We start from the raw sequence: 9,079 nt of genomic DNA on the forward strand, positions 1-9,079 counted from the left end.
TAAATGAGGTAGGAACTAGTCAATATAAGCTCACAAGATCGAATTCTAGCTATTTAAGCAATTTTCCAATCATTAACACAAGTTTCCTAAAATCCGACCCCGGGCCCACGTGCCCGGATTCCGCAATTTTTCGAAGGAAGTTGTTCTCTATAACCTAAGGATCAATAATATATGATTTCTAATCCATTTCATAACAAATTTCATAGTTAAATCTAACTTTTGTTAAAACCCTAGGTTTTGCTCTAACCCCTTGATTTTACCTAAATTCTAGTGTTTAATCTACCTAAGACACAAGTATTAAACTAAGAATAGGTGGGATAAACTTACCTCAAGATGCTAGGTGGAAGTCTTCTCTCAAAAGCTCCCAAAATCACCAATGGAGGAGTGAAAAGTGGCAAAAATGACTTAGAACCCGTATTAAATGAAGCTCACTGCTTCAGCATTTCCACATCTGCGATCAGGGGACCGCATCTGCGTTCCTGCTTCTGCGAGAAATCGGACGCACCCGCGGAACCGGCCAAGCGGGCTGCGACCGCTTCTGCGGCTTGGGAGCCGCTTCTGCGGTTAGCTTGGCCTACCCTGGGCCGCATCTGCGATAGATGGACCGCTTCTGCGGTCTCGCACCTGCGGTCGACCAACCGCAGGTGCGGTTATGACAGAAGCAGATGCTTCAGCACTTCTCAAAAATTCCAACTACACTCGAGCCTCGTCCGATTGATGCTCGAGGCTCCCGGACCCCGCCCGAACATACCAACAAGTCTGAAATCATGAAACGGACCTACTCGAACCTTCGAAATGCCCGAAACAACGCTAAATCTAAGAATCACCCCCTAAAACCAATTGAATCAAACTTATGAACTTTAAGTTCTTAATTTTTCCTCTAATGAGCCGAAACGCCATTAAACTACTCGGATTGACACCAAATTTTGCGGGCAAGTCTTAAATGTTATATTGGACCTGTATTGGGCTTCGGAACCAACATACGAGCCCAATACCAACGTCATCAATCATTAATTAGTTTCTTTAAATCCTTAGAATTTCAGTTTAACAATTTCTAATAAAAATTCATTACTCGGGCTAGGCACCTCGGAATTCGATTCCGGGCATACGCCCAGGTCCCATATTTTCTTGCGGACCCTCCGGGACCGTCAAAACACGAATCCGGGTCCGTTAGCTCAAAATGTTGACCAAAGTCAAACTTAGCCTTTTAAGAAAATCCTAAGGAGTCAAATGAGCATATTTCAACCCAAACTTTTCCAAATCCCGAACCAACCATCCCCGCAGGTCGTAAATTAGTTAAAGCAAGTGCGGAAAGTTTTATTTGAGTGAACGGGGTTCTAAAAAGTAAAACGACCAGTCGGGTCGTTACATTCTCCACCTCTTAAACAAACGTTCGTCCTCGAACGGACATAGGAAAGTACCTGAGCTGCTGAATAAATGTGGATATCTGCTCTGCATGTCCTCCTCGGACTCCCAGGTCGCCTCCTCGACTAGTTGGCCCCTCCACTGGACCCTCACCACAGAAATCCTCTTGGACCTCAACTGGCGATCCTGTCTATCAATAATGGCAACTGGCTCCTCCTCATATCCCAAACTCTCATCCAGCTGAATAGTACTGAAGTCTAACACGTGGGACAAGTCGGCATGATACTTCCGAAGCATCGATACATGAAAAACCGGATGAACTCCCGATAAGCTGGGGGTAAAGCAAGCTCGTAAGCAACCTCCCCAACTCGTCTCAACACCTCAAAGGGGCCAATAAACCTTGGGCTCAACTTGTCCTTCCTCCCGAACCTCATAATACCCTTCATTGGCGAGACTTTCAAGAGAACCTTCTCGCCAACCATGAATGATACATCATGCGCCTTCTGATTCGCATAACTCTTCTGTCTGGACTGAGCTGTGCGAAGCCTCTCCTGAATCAACTTTACCTTGTCCAAGGCATCTTGCACCAAATCTATACCGTATAACTTAGCCTCACCCGGCTCAAACCACCGGATAGGAGAACAACACCGCCGACCGTATAAAGCCTCAAATGGAGCCATCTTAATGCTGGACTGATAGCTGTTGTTGTACGCAAACTCCGCCAAGGGCAAGAACTGGTCCCACTGTCCCCCAAAGTCAATCACACATGCTCTAAGCATATCCTCCAAAATTTGAACTGTCCGCTCGGACTGCCCGTCAGTCTGAGGATGGAATGCTGTGCTAAGCTCTACACGGGTCCCCAACTCACTCTGAATAGCTCTCCAGAAATAGGAAGTGAACTGAGGGCCTCTGTCTGATATGATGGAAACAGGCACATCGTGCAACCGGACTATCTCCCGAATGTAAATCTGAGCATACCTCTCTGCTGTATAAGTAGTCGCCACTGGACAAAAATGAGTCGACTTGGTCAACCTATAAACAATGACCCATAATGAATCAAACTTCCGCAAAGTCCGCGGCAACCCAACCACGAAATCCATGGTAATGCGCTCCCACTTCCACTCTGGTATAGGCATCTGCTGAAGTAGGCCACCCGGCCTCTGATGTTCATACTTGACCTGCTGGCAATTCAAACACCTAGCCACATACTCTACTATCTCTTTCTTCATCCTCCGCCACCAATAATGCTGCCTCGAGTCACGATACATCTTCGTAGCTCCCGGATGAATGGAATATCGCGAACTGTGTACCTCCTCTAGTATCCTCTCCCTCTGACCATCAACAGTAGGAACACATAGACGACCCTGGAGCCGCAAAACACCATCCTCACAAATAGAAACCTCCTTGGCACCTCCCTGAAGCACCGTCTCTATGTGAACCGCCAGATGTGAATCATCGAACTGCCGGGTCTTTATCTGCCCCAATAATGAAGACTGAGCAACCACACACGCAAGAACCCGGCTGGGCTCCGAAATGTCTAACCTCACAAGTCTGTTAGCCAAGGACTGAATGTCCAAAGCTAGTGGCCTCTCCTCTGCTGGAATGAATGAAGCTATCCATACTCTCTGCTTTTCTTCTTAAGGCATCTGCGACCACATTTGCCTTGCTCGGGTGATAAACAATGGTGATGTCATAATCCTTCAGTAACTCAAGCCACCTATGCTGCGTCAAATTGAGATCCCTCTGCTCGAACAAATGCTGTAAGCTGCGATGATCAGTATAAACCTCACATGACGCCCCATACAGGTAATGTCTCCATATCTTAAGAGCATGAACAATTGCCGCCAACTCCAGATCGTGCACAGGATAATTCTTCTCATGAATCTTCAGTTGACGGGAGGCATATGCAATAACTCGCCCCTCCTGCATCAATACACAACCCAGACCAACGTGTGAAGCATCGCAATATACAGTATACATCCCTGAACCGGAAGGTAACACAAGGCTGTCTTGAGCTTCTGGAAGCTCGCCTCACAATCATCGGGCAAATGGAACGGAGCACCCTTCTGGGTCAATCTAGTCAGAGGTGATGCAATAGATGAAAAGACCTGCACGAATCGTCTGTAATAACCTGCTAACCCCAGGAAACTCCTGATCTCGGTCACTGAAGTAGGGCGTGGCCAACTCTGAACTGCCTCAATCTTCTTGGGATCCACCTTAATACCCTCTCCTGACACAACATTCCCCAAGAATGCCACTGACTCTAGCCAAAACTCACACTTGGAGAACTTAGCATATAGCTTCTGCTCTCGCTAGGTCTGAAGCACCACTCTCAGATGCTGCTCGTGCTCCCCCAGGCTACGTGAGTATATCAAGATGTCGTCAATGAAGACGATGACAAAGGAATCAATATAAGGCCTGAACACCCTGTTCATCAAGTCCATAAATGCCGCTAGTGCATTAGTCAAGCCAAAAGACATCACCCGAAACTCATAATGGCCATATCTAGTCCGGAATGCAGTCTTCGGGACATCCGAGTCCCGAATCTTCAACTGATGGTAACTCGACCTCAAGTCGATCTTAGAGAACACCCTAGCACCCTGCAACTGGTCAAATAAATCATCGACGCGAGGCAGTGGATACTTGTTCTTGACGGTGACTTTGTTCAGCTGGCGGTAATCAATGCACATCCGCATAGTCCCATCTTTCTTCTTCACGAATAACAGTGGTGCACCCCAAGGCGATACACTGGGTCTAACAAACCCCTTTGCTAACAACTCCTCAAGCTGCCCCTTCAACTTCTTCAACTCTTTCGGAGCCATGCGGTACGGTGGGATAGATATAGGCTGGGTGCCTGGAGCAAAATCAATACAGAAATCAATATCACGATCCGGTGGCATGCCGGAAGATCAGAAGGAAACACATCGGCGAACTCTCGAACTACTGGAACTGAATCTATCATCGGAGACTCTACGGTGGTGTCCCGGACTTAAGCCAATTATGCCAGACACCCCTTCTCGACCATTTGCCGAGCCTTCAGGAAAAAGATAACCCGGCTAGATGTATCAATTGTGGAACCCTTCCACTCCAACCCTGGCAACGCTGGCATCGCTAATGTAACAGTCTTGGCATGGCAATCTAGGACGGCGTGATGTGGAGATAACCAATCCATGCCCAGGATGATCTCAAAGTCGATCATTTCAAGCAACAGGAGATCTGCTCTAGTTTCAAAACCACAGAATGTGACCACACAGGACCGGTAGATCCGATCCACAACCACAGAATCGCCCACAAGAGTGGAAACGCTTGAAAACGAGCAAACAGAGATGATACATATGAATAGGTGGACCCTGGATCAAATAATACCGAAGCATCTCTGCCGCAGACGGAAATGATACCTGTGATAACGGCATCTGAGGCCAATGCATCTGGTCTGGCCGGAAGAGCATAGAATCTGGCTGGAGCGCTGGCTGGCTGGCCCCCACTTGTCTGAGCAGTAGCTGGCTGACCTCTCCCTGTCTGACCTCCACCTCTAGGATGGCCTCTACCCCCTGTCCCTCGCCCCTAGGCGGCTGGGCAACTGGTGCTGAACCCATAGGCTGCTGGTCCTGCTGTACTGACTTGCCCCGAAGCCTGGCACAATACCTCCTCATGTGACCAAGATCTCTGCACTTAAAACAACCTCGCGGAGCGGCAACCTACTATCCCGATGGCTGACCCTGATGGCCTGTAGACCCACTAGAAGAAGCCTGAATAGCCGGTGGACGGTATGAACTCTCTGGCATGGCGTTGAAATAGGGATGCGCTGGAGCACCCCGAGCAGGTGGTGGTGCTGAATATGGGGGCCTGCTGGGCTGTCCCCTCCCAAACTGACCTCTGCCCCTAGCCGGGGCACCTCTGAACTCTCCGGAGAACCTAGCCCTCTTATCCTGCTACATCTGCTCCCTACCCCTCAGACGATAGCCCTCAATCCTCCGAGCAATCTCCACTACTAACTGATAAGGAGTCCCTATCTCCACCTCTCGGGCCATGTTGGCCCTGATGCCAGAATGCAACCTTGCAACAAATCTCCGCACCCTCTCCGCGTCAGTAGGAAGTATCATCAATGCATGGCGGAATAGCTCAGAAAACCTTGCCTCATAATCGGTCACGGCATCTGACCGTGGAAGTCTCAAACTATGAATCAACTGCGTGAACTCGCTCTAAGTGATAGGAGGAGAACCTGCTGGCCTGCCAAGAACATACGACTGCCACCATCTACGGGCCCTGCCCTCCAGCTAGAAAGTAGTGAAGTCAACCCCATGCGACTCCAATATCCTCATGTTGTGCAGTCTATCCCTGCACCTATCAATGAAGTCCTGGGCGTCCTCATGACGCTCCCCTCCGAAGATAGGAGGGTGTAGCCTGGTCCATCTGTCTAACAACTTCTGCGGATCTCCATCCGCAGCTGGTCTGGGCTCAGGCACCCCTGCAGCGACTGGCTGAGCCCCGTCAGCGGGTAGTGCACCCGGAGTCTGATACACTACAGCTCCATGACCGTGAGCCTGAGCAGTAGGGGTCTGTGCTCCCCCTCCCGCCTGTGATGTAGCTGGATCTGCTGGAAATAAACCAGCCTGAGTCATGGTATCCATGAATCGTAGCATACGACCCATGACCTCCTGGAATCCCGGTGCTGTCATAAAGTCTGCCAGGGTAGGCTCAACTGCGGGCACCTTGCCCTGCTCCTCGATGATAGGATCTCCCGCAGGATCTGCTGGTGGTACTACTGGGATAACTATGGGACGCCCTCGTCCCGTACCTCGGGCCGGTGCCCTCCCCCGGCCTCTGCCTCGGCCTCTTGCAACAAGGGAAGCAGCTCCTCCCGGGTCTGAAACATCAGCCGTGCGTGTACTCACCATCTGTGAGAGAATAGAAGAGAGAAATTTAGTAGGCCAAACACTGCACGATAGGAAATGAATAAAGAGTAGTTTTTCCTAACACCCTATAGCCTCTCGAAGATAAATACAGACGTCTCCGTACCGATCCGCAAGACTCTATTAGGTTTGCCCATGACTTGTGAGACCTACGTGAACCTAGGGCTCTGATACCATGTTGTCACAACCCATTTCCAAAATAGATCGTGATGGCGCCCAACACCATTGTCAAGCAAGCCGACGCAAAAATATAATTAAGTACTCATTTTTACTTTTACCAAAATAAGTGTAGCAATTCATTAAGTTAAAGTCAAACCAGGAATGAACAGTAATGTGCCAAAAATAGTTATACAACCCCAAAATGATAGTCTACTAACGTGTGTGCCAAGACCTGGTGTCACAAGTAATGGGCAACTAGTAGAATGTACAAAAGAATAAAACTATCCTACTGTCCGTGATAGAATAGACAGCAAAAGTAAAGAAAGACTCCATCAAGCTGCTGAACGGCACAGGAAGGGAGCAGCTCACCGTGGAAGTCGCAAACTATGAATCAGGGGCGCGCACCAGACTGATAGCCAGATGTACCTGCCTTAGATCCTGTACAATTAAGTACAGAAGTGTAGTATGAGTACATAAACAATATGTACCCAGTAAGTATCCCGTCTAATCTCGAAGAAGTAGAGACGAGAGGTCGACTTGATACTTACTAGGGTCAAATAATATAATAAGGTGTTATGCTAAGCATGGGAGTCACAGATAATCAACAGTTTGTAGCAAGAGATAATAAGTCATGTTCTGAACAATTTTGCAGGCAGCCAATTACCTTTCAAGTATTTAGCAGGACAAGTCATGGATAAGATTTCACATAGATATCATGCGCACATTATGCCGAGGTCGACGGCCCGATTCAACAGAAAATAAATTGTGCACTGCCAGAGGGTCGAATGGCGTGAACCATAGATGCATCTATTTCTACTGAGGCGATCGGCCCAATCCACAAATATCAATTAATATCTAGAAAACACATGAATGTGCATTTATTTCCAAGTAAATTCATACAAGCGTCCAACAAGTGTATACATTCGCTTATATTCCTTTCCAAGTCTCTAGCATATCCTAAGTGATCACATTAGCAAGAAAATATAGAGACATTCACAAATATAGCATGATACGAGTCCTAGACTACCCGGACAATTAACATAATAGTAGCTATGCACGGACTCTCGTCACCTAGTGCGTACGTAGCCCCCGCATTTAGTAGCAAATTACTCAATTATTAAACCTATGGGGACAATTCCCTCTTGCAAGGTTAGAAAGGAGACTCACCTCGCTCCAAAGTGCACTTCCAATACCAAGAATGAGCCCAAACCCTTAATTCGGAGCCGAACGATCCCAAACTAGTTAAATGAGGTAGGAACTAGTCAATATAAGCTCACAAGATCGAATTCTAGCTATTTAAGCAATTTTCCATTCATTAACACAAGTTTCCTAAAATTCGACCCCGGGCCCACGTTCCCGGATTCCGAAATTTTTCGAAGGAAGTTGTTCTCCATAACCTAAGGTAGTTGTTCTCCATAACCTAAGGATCAATAATATATGATTTCTAATCCATTTCATAACAAATTTCGTAGTTAAATCTAACTTTTGTAAAAACCCTAGGTTTTGCTCTAACCCCTTGATTTTACCTAAATTCTAGTGTTTAATCTACCTAAGACACAAGTATTAAACTAAGAATAGGTGGGATAAACTTACCTCAAGATAATAGGTGGAAGTCTTCTCTCAAAAGCTCCCAAAATCGCCAATGGAGGAGTGAAAAGTGGCAAAAATGACTCAGAACCCGTATTAAATGAAGCTCACTGCTTCAGCGATTTCCGCATATGCGGTCAGGGGACCGCATCTGCGGTCCCGCTTCTGCGACAAATCGGACGCACGTTTCCAACTTCACTCGAGCCTCGTCCGATTGATGCTCGGGGCTCCCGAGCCCCGCCCGAACATACCGACAAGTCTGAAATCATGAGACGGACCTACTCGAACCTTCAGAATGCTCGAAACAACGCTAAATTTAAGAATCACCACCTAAAACCAATTGAATCAAACTTATGAACTTCAAGTTCTTAATTTTTGCTCTAACGAGCCGAAACGCCCTTAAACTACTCGGATTGACACCAAATTTTGCGGAAAAGTCTTAAATGTTATATTGGACCTGTAATGGGCTTCGGAACCAACATACGAGCCCAATACCAACGTGATCAATCATTAATTAGTTTCTTTAAATCCTTAGAATTTTAGTTTAACAATTTCTAATAAAAATTTATTACTCGGGCTAGAGACCTCGGAATTCGATTCCGAGCATACGCCCAGGTCCATATTTTCTTGCAGACCCTCCGAGACCGTCAAAATACGAATCCGGGTCCGTTTGCTCAAAATGTTGACCAAAGTCAAACTTAGCCTTTTAAGAAAATCCTAAGGAGTCAAATGAGCGTATTTCAACCCAAACTCTTCGAAATCCCGAACCAACCATCCCCGCAGGTCGTAAATTAGTTAAAGCAAGCGCGGAAGATTTTATTTAAGTGAACGGGTTCTAAAAAGCAAAACGACCAGTCGGGTCATTACAAGATAAGTATAGACAGAAACTGATATAGTATTCAACTTCAAACTTATGTACATAATAAAATGAAATCTCCTCTATTTATAGAAGAAAGCAAGCTGCTGTGTAAGCTATTGTATAAGCTGCTACTATAACAGATATAGATAATCTTCAACTGGGGGTAATGTTTATCCATAACGGAATATTGAAAGGA

The sequence above is a fragment of the Nicotiana attenuata genome, unplaced genomic scaffold (assembly GCF_001879085.1).
Source record: "Nicotiana attenuata strain UT unplaced genomic scaffold, NIATTr2, whole genome shotgun sequence".
In the NCBI taxonomy this organism is placed as follows: domain Eukaryota; kingdom Viridiplantae; phylum Streptophyta; class Magnoliopsida; order Solanales; family Solanaceae; genus Nicotiana; species Nicotiana attenuata.